The sequence below is a fragment of the Lemur catta genome, chromosome 3 (assembly GCF_020740605.2).
Source record: "Lemur catta isolate mLemCat1 chromosome 3, mLemCat1.pri, whole genome shotgun sequence".
Classification (NCBI taxonomy): domain Eukaryota; kingdom Metazoa; phylum Chordata; class Mammalia; order Primates; family Lemuridae; genus Lemur; species Lemur catta.
The window spans coordinates 96,129,775-96,146,889 of NC_059130.1; the positions used below are offsets into that span (position 1 = coordinate 96,129,775).

General features: G+C 51.1%; 1 protein-coding gene across 1 annotated transcript in view; it reads left to right on the forward strand.

Annotated features, from left to right (window-relative positions):
- The window catches only part of HIVEP3 (HIVEP zinc finger 3), a 130,590-nt gene that overhangs the window by 27,066 nt on the left and 86,409 nt on the right, over positions 1-17,115 (forward strand). Inside the window, 1 exon segment of the mRNA XM_045548086.1 lies at positions 4,216-4,414. The gene's annotated coding sequence lies outside the window, so the exon portion shown is untranslated.

The window sequence follows — 17,115 nt, forward strand, 5'->3', positions numbered from 1 at the left end:
TTTGCCTGTTGTGTCTTTTTACCATTTCTTTCATTTCAATCTTTCTTTGTCAATTTGTTCTAAGTGTGTTACTTCTAAACAGCATACGTCTGGATTTTTTTTTCTTCTACCTAGCCTGGTCTCTTGACTTAAAATAAGGTAATTTAATTCATTCACATTATTGTATCATTAATACGTTTGGTCTTACTTGTGTCATCTTATTTTATACCTTTTGTTTATTGTACTTTTTTTCTTTCCTGTTTAATTTTTTCTTTCCCAACTCATACTAAATTAATTGAAATTTCTTTGTTTTTCCCCCTTCCACATACACAGTGGTTTAAAAGATCTACATCTTATTTTTCTTCTAGAAATAGTTATTCTTAAATAAAAAATATTTCCCTATTAATGTCAAGAATTAAATGGTATCTAATTTCCAACAAGATGCGATCATAATTATCGACACTTGTTTAGATTTGACTATACATTTTTCTGCCTTTGTTATCCCTCACCATTTCTTGTGTATCCCGTCTTGCCCTTTCTTGAATTACTTATTCTGGTACAGTTTTTATTTTGTTGGAGTAATTCCTTGAGTAATTTTTTAAGAAAAGATAAGTGGGTGGCACACTATTTTAGTACTCTCTTTGAGGCTTGGCTGAGGAATGGGTCTAAGGGTTTTAACCCTTTTTCCTCAAAGCTTGGAGGTCTTTGTCCTGTTGCTCTCCAGCGGTTAATGATGCAGATATCAAATCCAATGTCAATTTGATTCTCAGCATTTTTGTAGAGCCTGTCAAATACCAGATCCCCAGATATCATCAACACAAGTTGTTGGTAAGAAGAAGCTGAGTTTGTTACTCACCTGGTAGAGAGAGAACATCACCTCCATGGGGTTTTGGCATGTCCTGGAGGAGGGAGGTGAGGTTGGGTGCACTAAGGATGGGAAGTTGCCTTTCGGGTGGGTGTGTCAGTGTGGAGGCTTGATTAGGGTTGTGTAAGGAACACAATACAGTAAATCAGGACTGGTGGAAGTAGTGAAGTGAAGGATTTTGAGACAAGGAAAGGGATTCAAAGAATCTTAGGGCACCAGCTATTGACTGAAGAGCGGATGGATCCTTCAGGAAGTTTCTGTAATGAATAATCAAGCCCTTTGCCAGGGCTGGAGGCTCCGGGGATAGTCAAAGCATGCAATGGAAGAGAACAGATATGGGGGTAGCTGGTTTCTGTTCTCAGTACCCTCCCCCTACTGCCAACTCACACTTTGGTCTCTTTGGAAACCCAGAGAATTCACTCTTTTTCCTTGGTTTTGGGAGTTGCCTCCAGCCTGCCCTGTCACAAGTCCTACCTCTGTACCAGTTTTGGGTGTTTGGCAGGTGTGCCCTCCCTGCCCAGGCTGGGTGAAGCCAGCCTAGTTCTGGTCAGATTTCTTGTCACTCCGACGTGTCCGTTTTCCCTCGGACTTTCTGGCCAGCTGGTGCTACTATGGATCTGTTCCTATTTGTACATTTCGGTGGCACTTGGGGGAGAAGAAACAGGTAGACAAATGGGCTCAGTTTGCTATCCACACCCTCAGGTGTGTGTGATATTTTCTGGTGACCTGGACATGGGTGTGGCAGGGAAGCTCTCAGACCTACCATGGAAGAGAAGACTGGGCACAGTCGGTGCTCGGGGGACGCTGGCCTTATGCCGACGGCTCCTGGAGATGTCTCTCTCCTTCCACCTGGTCTGTCTTTTCCTCCAGCCTCGTTCCTTATTGTGGCTGCATTACCCACTGATTAAAGCCATTGCACAGCCTCGCTCCACAGTACCACCACATCCAACTCGCTTCATCTGTCCAACCCTTCATGCTTTGCCGCTGCCCAGCCCCTCCCTCAGTAACTGTCGCTGCCCCTCACCTCCAGCCAAATGGACAGCATGCAATTTCTTGAACATCCTGGCCATTTGGGGGTCCTCTGCCTTTTCCTACACCACTCCCTTTGTTTGAAATATTCCCTCTCTCTTTTCTCTCTTTCTCTCTCTCTCCTATTCAGACACTATCAAAATTGACTAGCCTACTGTGCTTCCCTTGAAGGTAGGAACTGAATCTTTGCCATCTTTTACCCCTGGCACCTACGACCTGGCCTGACCCCAAATAGGCACTGAATGAACATCTGTTAAATGGATGAACCGAATTAGGTGCTATGGAGAATTGCTCTACACTGACTGTGTGAGACGCCGTACTAGGGGAGGTGGAATGAATCAGATTGACTCTGCCTGAGCTGTGTGCAATCTAGAAGGGCTTTGAGCTCATAGAGTCTCTGGGCACAGTGGGCACTCTTAAGAGAGGCACAGCAAATGTGTTCTGGGTACCTGGGGAGGCAGAACTTAGGTCCAGATTTGTGGGAGCTGGCTGAGCCTTCTGGGGGGAAGGAAAGTAGCATTCCAAGCTGAATAAACTGCCTGAGCAAAGGCATGGAGGTTGGAAATTGTGGACTGTGTTTGTAGAATAGCATGTTCTGAGAAATCGGTGTTTCTACACAGGGAGGAGTAGAGCGCCGCCACTTGGATTAATAATTGGGCTGTACTGCAGGGCCCAAGGTCAGATATCTGGGGGCGATGGAAACCCACAGAGCAGTGAAAAGTTTGGATGGTTTGGACAACAGAATCGGGAACTGACAGCCGGGATTCACAGAGCAAGGCCCACCGCTCCACCGTGTGGTGGTGCCATGCTGCCCTGGGATAGGACGGGCTGGCTGGGTTCCACAGCAACAGGTGTGGCAGGAGGGGACAGCAGTGGGGCTTTGGTGACCTGTATGTTCTGTAGGAATCTGGTTGCCAAACGCTGACTATTCCAAGGCTGTGTTAATAAAAGACATGGTGCCCAAAACAGGAAAGGTGACAGTGCACCCAGACCTGTGTGCAGGTTACTCCAGACCCGGATTATTGGGCTCCACTCTGAGGTAATATTCACAACAATTATGAGGGTCATACCAGGCATCGTTCCAAGCCCCTTTGCATGTACTGCAGACTCAGTAAGACCCTAGGAGGTACTTGGCCTTCTTAGCCCTCAGGCACAGCAAGGCCAAGCAACTTTCGTTAAGTGGAAGGGCCAGACTTGAACCCAGGTATCCTGGCCCTAGACGCTACATTCTCAGCCATCCCACCACACTGCATGGAGCAGACAGACCAGAGCATAGTCCAAGGAGTGCAGCGTGGATGTGCCTGGCCACACCACGATTGACTGAAACAGCTCAGGCTCTGTCGTCTACGAAGCACTTTCCCCTGAATATTCTTATTTGGTCCTTACAACAGCCTAGTAAGTTGATAGTTAAAAACTGATAACTGATACTCATTCACCTGCTCATTTAGTAACCAGTATTGGGCTCCTGGCCTGATCCAGGCCTCCCTTGGCCCTGGACGGTTTTGTTTAGTGATTTGGGGAATACAGTGTGCTTTTAAGTCTATTACTGTATCTAATTCTCACCCATGCCCGTCTGGAGTCACTTTTACAAGTTGTATTAGTTTTCTCTTGCTGCGTAACAAGTTACCTCACATTAAGTGGCTGTGAACAACACCCATTTGTTAGCTCACGGTTCTGCAGGCCCCGAGTCTGGCCCTGAGTGGCTGGGTTCTCGGATGAGCTGAGTTCTCGTCTGGAGGCTCTGGGGTACACTCTGCTTTTGCAAGCTCATTCAGGTTGTTGACATAATCCGGTTCCCTGCAGCTGTGGGACTGAGGTCTGGCTTTTTGCTGTGCTCTCGGCTCCTGCAGGCTGCCCACGGGTCCTCTCCACCCGTGTTCAAGGCAGCGAGGGCACGGTGGGTCCTTCTCCCGGTCCTAATCCCTCTGACTTCCTCTTCTGTGACTAGCTGGAGAAGACTCTGCTTTTAAAGGGCTTTCATGATTAAATCAGGCCCAGATAACGTCCCCATTTTAAGGTCAGCTATATGCCCTATGACATAACCTAACTGTTGGTGGTATTCACAGCCCTGGGATGATGCAGGACCTGTGCACCAGGGGGACAGGAAGTCTTGAGGGCCATCATAGAATTCTCCTGCCACAGTGGTGAAGAAAATAGAGGCTCAGAGGAGTTAAGTGTTGGGTACAAGGTAGGGGGACACAGGCATCTGGCCCTGCACCAAGAAAAACAGCTTGGGAGGAGTTGGGGGCTTGGGCCTCCTGGGACCAGGCAGAAGTTGTTCTGTGACTAATGAAATGGACCTAGAAAGCCCTTTGACCATGTTTTTCAACCATTCCCTGCAGGATTCGAGGTGCACACCCAGCAGCCTCGACCTAGCTCATGGAGGAGCCTCGGGAGGCCCTGGCCAGGCGAGCCCTCCCCTCCAGCAGGAAGAGCGGTGCGTAGGAGGAGGGTGGCCGCTGCAGGAGTGGACATGAACGCTGGCTTTCAAAGGGAACAGCGTTTCAGTTTTGGTCATCGCAAGTGGTGCCTTCAGCACAGGTGAGCAACAGGCTGTCGCTGAGTGTGCTTGCCGGGGGCGCCATGCTGGTCTTTCCTGCATGAGCATACTTTTGTTCTTCCCCTTAAAAACGTATTATTGTCGTTATTATTATTATCATTGCCTTCCTTGATTGAGCCTCTGCGAAAGCTGTTCTGGGAGTGCTCGACCTTCCTTGGTCAGGAGACCTTGTGCACCAGTGCCTGGCCACTGCTCCCCACGCCATCTGCCCCAAAATGCAGTCCTGCCTCCCAGCTCCTCAGTTCCCATTCTGCCCTGGCAAGGGGCACAAGAACTCCTCTCAGAGGACCACAGCCTCCCCACGTCCAGTCCAGCCTGTCCTCCAGACAGCCAGGGCTCCACGCTCTGCCCTCCTCCACCGTGAAGGTCCTGGCCTGAAAACCACACCACCCGCCCCCCACCCCCGGTGCCCACCCGTTGCCTGGATAGGAGCACAGTGGGAGTTCAAGACAGAGCAGCAGCTCTTCAGGGCCCCCCACCAGCCTCCTGCTGTGAAGAATCAAAAGGATGTCAGGTTTGGGGCAGTGGTTCTCTGAGTCACAAAAATTCCAATTCCAGGGCACCAGCTCCCGAGATACTTACTGGTTGAGTGGCCTGGGGAGGGGCCCAGCGTCAGTGTCTGTTTATATGTGTGTTTTAGCTCTTCAGGGATGTGTTGTGGTTTCAGGTTAGATGTTCAGGCTGCAGTTCAGGTTGGGTGAGAGGTGTCAGAAGCTCTTCGGGTCAGGAATAAGTCCTTGGATGTTTTGTCTGGTGTGGAGAGCCAGAAGCTGCTAGGAGGCTGGGGATAATGGAGAGGTGCCTGGTATTTAAAAAAAAAAAAAAGGTCCCTAGCCTGGCCCATCCATCTGTGTCCTCTAGACCAGACTCTTGGGGGCTGGGGACACAAGAATCTGTATTTTGATCCTGATACAGCCAAGGTTTGGTACTCTGGGGCCTCTTTCTGGGGCAGAGACACTCATTCTGTCCTGGGCTTGGGTCTGTGGGCTGCCATGTCCAAAGGGGGCATTTCCCTGCCTGGCACGCCATGAGCAGTGGCTGAGCCCCTTCTCTGAAAGCAGTCTTCCCACTATATGGAGAGGGGCACGGGGCCACAGGCATCCCTCAGAGATGGCATCACTGCAGCCACCTGGACATGGGGCAGCTGGGCCTGGGCTTCTGCCCACCACCCAGCGGCACCACCCCTGCCCCAGACCGGGCCTTGACCAGGGTCCTCCTGAGGAGGTGAAGGAATGGCTGCCTGGATTCCAAGGAAGAACTGGGCATTTGGGCCTCAGTTGATGAGGGGTGCTTAAGGGTGTAGGCTCACCCTGAGTTGAAATCCCAGCCCCAGCATTTACCGGTTTTGTGAGGCATTTGCTGGTTTAAGAGATAAGTTGCTCCATCCCTCTGCCTCATTCTTCTCATTTGCAAAATGAGGCCAGCAGTGGTACCTGCCTTCAGGGTTGCTGTGAAGAGGCAGGGAAGGTATTTAAAAAAATGAATGTTGCCAGCCACACAGCAAGGCCTCCCCAAATGTGAGCAGCCCTCCTGACTCACCACCCTGCCCTCCCAGTTGCAGCCCTGTGACAATCTGCCATACTCCACCCTCGGGTCCCAGCAGAGTCCCCGGAGTCAGGGTGAAGCAAAGGGACCAGCACTGCTGCACACGCAGCCTGACACTGTACAGACAAGTCTGAGTCCTTCACAAACCCCGGTGAGGCTGATCCTGTTGCCTCTGGTGTGCAGATAAGGAGACTGAACACAGAAAGGTTCAGTAATTTCAAGACAGTCACACAGCTAGTAAGGGGCAGAAACTCTGGCTACGAAAGACCCAGCCCTTTTTTCTCCACCCAGATGCTTCCTAAAGAAAGGCAGTTACAACTTCAAGGATGACCCCCACCCAGGAATATCTACATTTTCATAGGAATCAGTGGCGCCGAAATGAGTGCCCTTGCTTGGTATCCTGGGGCACTTCCTGGTACCTTGATTTAGCACTTGTTCCCTTCTGTGCGTATCACAGCCATTTGTGGGGCTCCATGAGCAGTCTCAGGGGAGGGCCTGGATTTATTCCATGAGGCGGGCAGTAGACACTTGAACTAGCCCAGAAACAGGGCCCTCTGAGGGATGCAGACAGAGGTATTGGGGGAACTGCCCCAGGGTGTGCAGATTGGGCGGGTCCTCTCAGACCCGGCATTTTCCCTCCCCTACGTCATGCCCAGACTCTGTCTGTCTGTGAGGGCTCTGCCACTTGCATGGAAGAATCTGTAGAGGATGGGACCTGCCCAGAGGGAAACGAGCTGTTGTTAGTTCCAGCGAGATGTCTGGCTCCCACTTTCTCCGTTGCTCACCCTGGGGAAGAGAGCATCTGTGAATGATGGGTGCTCACTCAGTGCTGCTGGAGTGTCCAGCTGACTGTGGCCACTGCTGGCCACCAGGGAGGGGCTGGAACATACGGCATCAGAATAAGGAGGCGGGCCCAGACCCAGGCCAGCAGGCGCGCAGCTCTGCACACCCCCCTGTGCTGGGAGGGCGGGAGCCCCATCAGCACCCTCTGAGGCCTGGGAGTGGCTACGCTGGAATTATTTCAGGGCAGGGAAGTGTGAAGTCGCAGCCCTTCTTCAAAAGGGGCCTGAACTGGGGCTCTCTCCAGCATAAACGTGATTTCTGAATGAGTGACTCGAGGACATTTGAAAACGGACGTGGAAGCATTTTCTCAGCAATGAGACACTTTAGTGGATTTAAAACTTTTATGGTCTTAGAAGCATTCTTAAAAGTCAAATCTTGCATGGAACATCAATAGATAAAGCAGGTTAAAGTGGTGGTTTGTGAATACATTTATTAGTTCAAATTTTTAACATTTATTTATTATGAAAGACGATCAATGGAGCCATGCCTCTGCTTTGATGCATTAAAACATTGAAATCTGAGGTTCTGGGTCAGAGATCAGCAAACTACGGTCTGTGGGCCTAATCCAGGCTGCTGCCTGGTTTTGTAAATAAAGTTTTATTGGAACACAGTCATGTCATTCTGTTGCACATTATCTATGGCTGCTTGAGACCATCTGTCCTGCAAAGCCAAAACTATTTACTATTTGGCCTTTACGGAAGAAGTTTGCTGACCTCTGTCCTAGATGATCATTGTACTGCTATATCAGCTGCAATGTCTAATATTCTTTTTCTTTCTTGTTTTGTTTGCTTGGCTGCACAGTATTAAGATTACATTAATATGATGATGAAAATAGTAATAGATTACTATTACACCCTTGTAGCCACAGGGTGGTCTTTAGTTCAGTGTTATGTGGGCATTCAGGGAGGTACAGAAGGGATTTCTGGTTTGCATCACTGACAATATCAAACAACTGCTTGAATTCCTTCCTATTACAAACTCAAGTCAAGCAGGAAGACCCACAATCATTTATGATATTTTCATGCTAATCCTTTAAATACCTTCTCTTATCATTGAAGCCTCAGAGTGTACTTGCATGTGTGGTTTTATGTAAACGTGCATAGTCCTGAATTTAAAAAACAACAACACAAAGATGCCCAGCAAAGGGCTCCAGTCTTTCTAGCTGAAGACACATTTCAACACTGAAGTTCAAGTTCCACCCAGACCTTAATCTGAGGCCCAGACCAAGTTAAGCTGGCAGTACCCGTTGGCTGTACTCAGTGTGTTCCAGTGTGCTGTAGAACATGTTTAGTGTGCTTAAATGTCTGTTTTGTTAGTTTTAATAGGAGCCCAAATTACATTTTTAGAATGAAATTCTCATGTAGTGTTTGAAGAGTCTCCTGAACACCTGCATGGAACATAGTTTGGAAACCATCCCTTCAGCAGATACTGGTGGTTCTCATTTTTAAGCTTAGAGATAACCGAGGAGCCCAGGATGCTGAGAGTCAGGGCTGGGAGTTGGAGGAGGAAGTGAAGAGATGGTGGAGCGGAGGCATGAGGTGACACTGTGGATGGCAAGGTCACCAGGAGGGGAGTGGGGTCGCCAGTGGAAACAGGGTTTGGGCAGCACAGAGAGGCCTATGAGCCTCTGCTGAGGCTCGGCCTGTCTCCTAGCAATTGTTGATGACCTAAACTCGGCTGCCCGCTGCTACTTTGAGGACTTCCAGCCATCACCTTGGAAGGAAAGGTGCAGAAGAGCACGGGGCAAGATTGAAATGTGTGCAGAGAAGTCGGCAGTGGCAAGCACACAAATCACTTCCAGTCAGCGTGCAAAGGGCCTCTGTGGGGTCAAGATCAAGGTGCGAGGCAGAGGAGAGGGATGGCAGAGGGCGCCAGGCTTGCACAGGAGGAAGGCTGAGCATGGGCCGTGTTTGTGCGTGACCTGCGGGGGTCAGATGTCAGGGCCCCAAGGAGATGGTGGCTGGCATTGGGCAGTGGCCTTAGGAATTCAAGGCAAAGCCCACAGAGCCAGGAATAAAACCCAGGAGTCCCGACTCCCAGGCTGCCTGCCCTTCCCTCAGCGGGTGCAAGGAAGGGAGCCAGGCCCGGTGGCCTTGGGAGGCTGCGGGCTGGAGAAGCCTCCAGGGGATAGAAAAGCCCCAGTCCTTTCTGAGGTTGTGCTGCTCACCCCATAGAAAAGGGACATTTTTAGATTTTAAAAGGATGACCTCATTTTTTTCTTATTTACATAGCCCTGTTTGTTTATATAGTCCTGTAAAAATAGCAAGCGTGTGCTAAGCTTAGTGCTGTCTCTCCCACCACCAGTGGCAGAGCCACTGTGTAGGGAGAAACACCTTTTTATCTAGGAGAGGGGCAGCCTTGTTTCCGAGGACAGATGGGAGCAAAACGGGACAGGTAGGAAGTTTCGTGGTTTTGCGCGTCGCTTCTCCAAAATAGCCACACTCCTGCCTCCCACTTCCTGCCTGGCTCGGCTGGGGCAGATTTTCTCCTTTAGGGGACTTGTGTTCTGTGTATTCTCAGGGAGGCTCGAAGGGATCTGTGGCCAAGCAAACGCGCTTGACCCTGAAGCCCTGGAGCCTGGCCCCGAGGGCTCCAGCCCCGCTTTGGACCACTGGGTTTGCATCCTAGCTCTGCTGCACACTAGCTGTGTGACCTTGAACAAGCTACTTCGCCTCTCTGTGCCTCACCTGTAGGTTGGAAATAGCGCTGGCTCTATCAAGCAGTTACTGTGCAGATTAAATGCGTATAAAGGGCATAACCCAGTGTGGGCACATAGCAACTCTTAATCAATCTGTTAAGAAGAGACACCGTTGTTGTCAATATCCATTGCCTACCTGGACAATTGTGCCAGCCTCCCAACCACTCTCCTTTCCCACTGGCTTGTCCTCTCCAGCCTGTCCCTGTATTGTTCTGGAGTGACAGAAAGTGACAGAAAGTTCTAACTGTGCTGTCCCCTGCTTAAAATCCACCCGGAGCTTTCAACACCAGTGGCAGAGAGTGGAAACTTCTGCTCTGAATGACCAGATAGTGTTTTCAGCTTTGCAGGCCATACAGTCTCTCGTGCAGCTTTGCCTTGGCAGCGTGAAAGCAGCCATAGATAATATGTACAGGGTGGGCATGGCCACGTTCCAGTAAAGTTTTCTGTACAAAAACAGGCAGCAGGCTGGATTTGCCAACCCCTGACCTAAAGGATGAATCCAGACCCTTAGCTCAGCATTCCTAGCCTAGCCTGTTCCCATGATCTGTATCCCCCTTCCTCCCAGCCCCTGCCCCTGTGCAGAACACCCCACGATTTAATCCTTGGCACATGACATCCCCTCTTTCTGGATTTTCCTTCCCTGCCCCCTGAGTGCCCCACTCTGTGGCATCAGGAACCCTTACGATAGGATTCTGTGCTACCCTGTCTTTATTTCTACTCTGATCAAATATGCAAATACCGCCTGTCTCTGCCATGAGAGGGGGCTCCCCTCCCAGCAGGGGTTCTGCCTTCCTCTTCTGTGCAGCCAGGGGGATGCTGTGTAGGTTTCTGTAGGTGCTCAGTACGCGTTTGTTGCTGAACACAAAGATCCATGAGACAGGTGGTTGCCCTCAGGGAGCCCTCCATCCAGTTAGGAAGCAAGGATGTGAGCCGGTTGAAAGCCAGCAGCGAGCCAGGCAAGAAATGACAGCTCGTGTGTTTGCTGGGGTACCCATGGCAAGTGGTGTGTCTGAGCTCTGTGGAGGAAGAAGGCATTTGAGTTGGACGTTGCAGGGTGGGAAAGAGCCTTTCACAGAGAGGGTGGTCAGGAAGCTTTCCGTGCTGGGGAAATGGCAAGAGAGGAGCCGGCCCGATTCCGGGCCCAGGGTGGTGAGTGGACAGACCAGCCTTGCCACGTGTGGGCCCTCCCATGGGAGACAGGCAGGGCCTACATCTGGACAGCAGGGCTAGGGTCTCATCAGTGAGTGGGGGTGGTGAGGGAGTTTGGGCTTTATCCTGTGAGCCAGCATTTCTCCAAGCGTGGTCCGCAAATCCCCGCAACAGAATTGCCTGGGGTCTCTTTAAAATGCAAATTCCAGGCCTCTGCCCCAGACTGGAGGTTAGGAGGCTGCCGGGGTCAAGGCCATGTCTGTGGGAGGAAGAAGGCTGTGACTTGGCTGTGGGGGATGACGTAAGTATCGTTCAGATTGGTGTCACCCGTAGAAAGCAGGGTGATGGGCTTCCAGCCAGGCTGGGCAGAGGTGAGGCTGGAATGCATGGTCCTCCCCAAGCTCAGAGGAGGACACCCGAGCTCTGACATGGCGAGTGCCTTGCCAGGGTCATACTGTAGTTACTTGGAGGGCTGAGGCTACCTAGTCCCAGGACAGGCTTCTTTGCTCAGTCTCAGGGCCTGGAGGGGGTCCTGGAGGGGGTCTTCAGGTCCTGGAGGTGCTGCAGGTGGAGGAGGGACAGGCGTGGTGAGTGCCCTGATGCCCAGCCCGTCTGGTGCACAGTGGGGTTGGTCAGTCACCATTGAACAAATGAGGGAAGAGGTGGGGTGGGTGGCCAGTGGCTGGCTGGACAGGTGATACGGGGACAAAGGAGAGCGGGGTTCAGGGGTAGCTCTGGTGTTGCAAGCCTGAAGTTCAGGAGAATGGTGGTGCCAGAGTCAGAGAGGGAGAAAAGATGAGCTCGGTGCTAAACATTGAACTTGAGAGGCCAGTGGGACGGCCAAGGCGAGATATGCAGCAGCTAGAAGCGCAGGACTGGGGACTGCCGGGTAGGACAGGTGACGTGTGCAGCTGTGGAAGCTGCAGAGAAAACAAGGCCAGCCATACAGAGGGAGAGACAAGTGAGGGATTAGGGACCAAAGCCGAGGGTGAGCACAGGCATCTGGGAAGAGGCCTGGAGAAGTGCTGGGCAGGCGAGGGCAGAGGCGGGACGGGGCGGGGGGGCAGAGGAGGAAGATTGGAGCAGCCAGTCACCTAGGCAACTTAGTTTGGGCCCCTCTTTAGAATGACGCCAGCCAACCTAAAAGAACTTATGTCACGGGTAAATAAAAATGTCAATCAAAATAAAACTGAAATCACAAGTTTCTGTTCGCTTGAGATTTATGTTCCCAGGCGGCGTGGCTGCAGGTGTGGGAGAGCGAGTGGAAACTGGACCCACCTGTCCCACCTGTCAGGACAAGCCCTGCCACTCACCTCTGCTCGGGCTCTGGCTGCCGCCTTGGGACGATTTTGGTGCTCCTGAGCCTCTGTCTTCCTTTCCTGTGCCTGTCTTAGCTCTGTTCCCCGTTCCCTTCCCTTCCCTCTCTTCATCCATTCAACACGTGTTTATGTTGGCAACAAAGTTATTCAGAGGGACTTGCTGAGGGCCCCAAACCCAGCAGGACCTATGAGTCACCCACTGGAGAGCTTTAAACCTACAGATAGGATTCCTGGACTTGCAAATTCAAGATGCCTAAAAGCAGGGAGTGGCCGGCCATGCCTGGGTTCTCACAGCAGCCTCTGTGAATTTCCTGTTCTGTGGCAGCTGTGCCGGGGCCATGTTGGTGGCGGTGGGGTGGGCACCGAGGCCCGGGTGTCTGGGTGTTTCCTCCATAAGGCCCTACAAATATAGCATCTGGGCAGCCTCCCAGCCATCCTCCCTGGAGCCTGCAGTCTCCCCTCCCGTAGATCCTACGTATGCCACCAAACTCGTCCCCTCCCCCACTTCCAGCACACACGCCAGTCACAGCCACACCACAGCCACCATCACCGTCCTCATCCATCCTCAAGGGGGTGGCACATCCTTAAATTCACTCTGCTTAGACATAAGCCCCAAGCACCATTCTGGGTGACGAAGCACAAGAATGCCTGCCTCTTGAAGTTGCATTCTAGTAGGGAAAATAGACAAATCTATCGTCACTATATATATCTGTATCTATCCATAATAATATCTATCTATATGTATGTATACACACATACTATTATATATACTATATGTTTTGTGAGATATTAAAGATTTAAGTATATATAAAATAAAGATAAAGATATCATTTCCTTAGTAAATTACAGTATGTGACAAGGTAACAGGAAAGGAAGAGAGGGTGCTGGGGGCTGGTGAGTTGCTGGAATTTTGAAGTCAGGTGGTCAGGGTGGGCTAAGCATGGGGCTGATACCCGAGGGAGGGGAGGGGCCCGCACTGTGGTATTGGGAGGAGTGTCTGGCGGAGGCGGCACGGCCCGGTGGGCACAGCAAGGTGGCCAGTGTGGCTAACAGGTGAATGGAGCGCAGGCTCAGAGGAGCCCGAGGAGGAGGGTAGCCAGCCCTTGAGAAGCCCTGAGTGGTCTGAGCAGAGGAACAGCCTGCTCTTCCCAATGTCCTCCAGTCCACACTGGCCACAGTGTGGAGATTGCCTTGGAGGAGGTGGGGGCAGCAGCTTGAGGCCTTCCAGGAGGCTGGTGACACCATCAGGAGGTGATGGAGTCGCTGACCAGCTGGTATCTGTGGAGGCCATGGGGAGGGGTCAGATCTGGCTGTAGTCTGAGGTCCAGCCAACACAGGTTGCTGACAGATGGGATGTGAGGTGTAAGAGAGAGTTCTGAGAACAGAGCCCTGCTGACACTCACATGTGCTCACTCTTCTCTCAGGCCAACTTCTCCAAGCCTCAGTTTCCTCATGTGGGAAATGGGCCATTTGAATAGATAACTTCCAGGATCCCTTTTGGCTTAGATACTTTCTCTTCAGCTCGGGTCACTGGGGGCTGGGGTGGTCAGGGAAGACTTTGAGGAAAGGACTTGACCAGATTTAACTGACAGAGAAAGAAGGGGACAGAGTCATCTAGGCAGAGGGTTGCACAGCCGTTGAGCGGTGCCGAGGAGTGGGTGGGCAGACTCTGCCACTGGAGCACTGGGCCTTCGTAGGAGGGTGCCAGGAGCTACAGGAGTACTCGCTCCCCAGCACTATGCCCGTCGGAATAAACCAGCAGGTTCAGGGCCCAAGCTCATTTTACGAACACTGAGGCCCTCAATTTTGAACATTTTCAGATGGACATGCTCAGGCAGGAAGGAACAAGGCTTGGCTCCTAGCCGGGGAGAGTTAACCTCCTGGCCTGGCATTGCGTAACCACAGAGTCTGCTGAGTGCAAGGAGACTCTTCTGTGTGGCAGCCAGAGTGGCAAGCCTGGTGGCTCCGGGCTCTGGCACCGTCCTGCAGCGGAACAAACAGCCCTCCCTTCCCAGATAATGGCCCTCATTGAGCATTGTGTCCATGGCCAGCGCCCAGCACAGGGCAGCTCAGCCTGGGTAAGTTTCCTCTCTTGGCTGCTTAGCAAAATATTTACACTACGCCTTTCTAGTAAGACAGTTCCTAGGAACCAGCAGTCAGAGAGCACTGGAGAAATGCACCCACCAGGAACCCTGCTCCCAGCTCGGGGAAAGGCTGCCACACACCCAGTGTGTGAGCCTGGCGTGGTCATTGCCCTCCGGGGCTGTTTTGTAAAATAAAACACAGAACTAGAAGATGCTTGAAAGCCTGTCCAGCTCCAAAACCATTGGCAACTTCTCTAATTGAAGAATGAGTTCTGTTTTCTCGTGATGTGGGGGTAGAATCTGGCTGGTCTTTGATATATCACAAAGAGCCTCTTTCTCAGAAAGGCATGTATGTGATTTGGGGGCGCTGGATACAAGAACTCTGAATCCTGCCTGCTGTGTCTCTCCTACTGCCCTGTTGGTGTCAGGAAACATACCGTGCCTCTCTGTGTGTCACTGGGGAGGAAGGAGCATAGGCCAGGTCACCCCAGAGGGTGCTGCTCTTTAAGCAGTATCTGGACCAGTCCTAGGGAACATGCAACCATGTGATCAGAGGAACATTTGAGGAAACTGGGGCAGGGAATACTTGAGAGGCAGACTCTGTCCTCAACCACCCTAGGGGCTGTCCTGGAGAGAAAGGATCAGAGGTGTTCTGTGTGGTCCTCCAGACAAAATCAAATCAGTGAGTGAAAATCACATGGCTCATTAGTAGGGATGATGCCTCAAACAATAGGCACCATAGCTATTGTAACCAAAATCACACATACGCTTTGACCCACGGTCTCACTTCTGAGAATCCAGCCTGTGGAACACTAACATCAGTCTGTAAAGGTATGTGTATAATGGATGTTTATTGCAAAATTCTAGTGGCAAAAAATTAGAAAAAAAATATAAAAGCTAAACAGGAGGGAAAGTTCAAAGATGTTATTTCCAAACCATGGCCCATCGTTCAGCCGTTAACAAGACAGAAACAGATCGTGTCTCTGTGTAGAAAGGCAATATTGCATGGTGGTTAGGAACACAGGGTCTGGAGACAGACTGCCAGGGTTCACATCCAGATGCCACCACGTACACGCTGTTTTCAGTGACCTTCCTGACCATCGGTCTCCTCTTTGGTAAAGTAGGGATTGTAATGGTGCCGCCCGTCAGGCTTGCTGGGAGGAGTAACAGGGTTGATGTATGTGAGGTGTTTATAACTGTGCCTGGTACGTGCCAACTGCTCAAAAAATGTCTTTGATCTAGAAAGATTGTCCATGAGAAAAGCAAGGTGCAGAGAAATGTTGTAGGGTGAGACCATGTTTATGAAAACAAAATTGTCTCCCAGTCTTACCCTCATCCCCTGCAAAAAAAGAAAGAAAAAGAACATTGATTGCTTCTTCCCCAGGTAGTGAGTGGCCCCAAAAGCAGTCTCTAAGCAGGGCTTGAGTCTCGTATGGGAGCTCAGGCCAGTGCCCTTGGAGGTGCTTTCAAACCCTGAGACTGGGACTTTGTGGGTCCATCCTGGCAATCTCAAAGGACATCCTATCCTGCATTTGACTGAATGGAATAGTCGTCATTTACAAAAATATATGTACCAAGACATGTCCTTTATGCAGGAGGGGAATGAAGACATTGGTTGGTGGCTTACGGAATGCTCTCTGCCCTGGTGTGGCGCTGGCAGGGGAGCCCACCCGGTTCTGGCCGGTGTGATCTAAGTGTCTTCCTCAACCTGGGTTTGTGTGAGCCACACCAGTGATGCCATGGCCCTGTTTGAAATGGACTCTGCCTCGGTCGGCCACAGTCACACTCAGATTCACCCTCACATGCCACAGGCTTTGGGACTGGAGCAGGAGGTGATGGGCCCAGGATCCCCTCAGCTGGGCTGTAGCTGTCATGGAAATCAGTCATTTCTCCACTTTGGATAAACCACTTGAGATGGGGGATAGAGTTGTTATATCAGCAGAGAGAAAACACACTTGTTAAAGGGATCCTAGAGTTATTAATGTATTCAACAAACATGTACAATTTTCAAAATATTTCAGCCAAACAACAACAAAATAGATGACAATATAACAAACACCAGGGAACTCAACACCCTACTTCAATAAGTGACTTAACAAGTAGAGCAGAACCCCCTGCATAGCACTACCCAATTGCAGGGTCCTCCTTCCCTCCCTCCCCAAAGTGACCATTGTCCTGCACTTGGGGTTGCCATCCCGCAGTTGTCTTCTGGGCAGCCTGTATGCTCCAGGCAGGGTGCCCGCTGCCGGTCTATCCTGTGCTTACAGGGCTTACCGTGGGGCTGGGTGAGCCCCCATCCCTCTCTGCTGATGGCTCTTGCCTGTTAGACTCCTCCAGGGGGTTTCAGTCATTTGCACCTGAGTGTCCACCAGTCTGTCTGGGCCAGTGAGGAAGGTGGTGCTGGGGAGTCCCGACACCTGCCCTGTCACTAGCCTTGAGGTCTCGGGCAAGTCCCTTCTCCTCCTTTGGCCCTAGCGTCTTTGGTGGGCTTGAAACTAGGTGCTGCTTAACGGCTTTCCAGCTGTAGGATTATGTGATGTGATGGGGAAGCCTAGCCCGGGAGTGTCTCCCCTCACTCACCAGGTGACCAGGGAGAGCCCCAGCGCATCCCTGGGTGAGGGCTGGGGGCTTATTTCCCAAGAGCAGGACATAAACCACACATAGAACGTGAGGTGCTTCTAGGGGAACATGGGTGAAATTCTTTAATTGACTAGTCATTTGTTTAATTCAATAAAAACCTAGAGTTGGCGGCTTCTCCTGTGATCCCTATTGCTTAGGAAGAGGCAATGTTTAAACAAGTCACATTCAAGTCGATGGAAATTAAAATATTACATAAATAACAGTACGAGATGATGGTATGTATTTCTGGCAAAACTTGTAATGGTGGTCACCAATGGCACAGTGTTTCCCGAATGGGAGCACATGACTTAAAGGGAGGGGCCCCCTGGCATGCTTAGACTTGGGAGAGCCAATGCCTGGCTTGGTGTTGGATGGCAGAGCCCAGGAAGTATTGGGAGGATGACTTCAGGAAAGGCTCCTGGCTT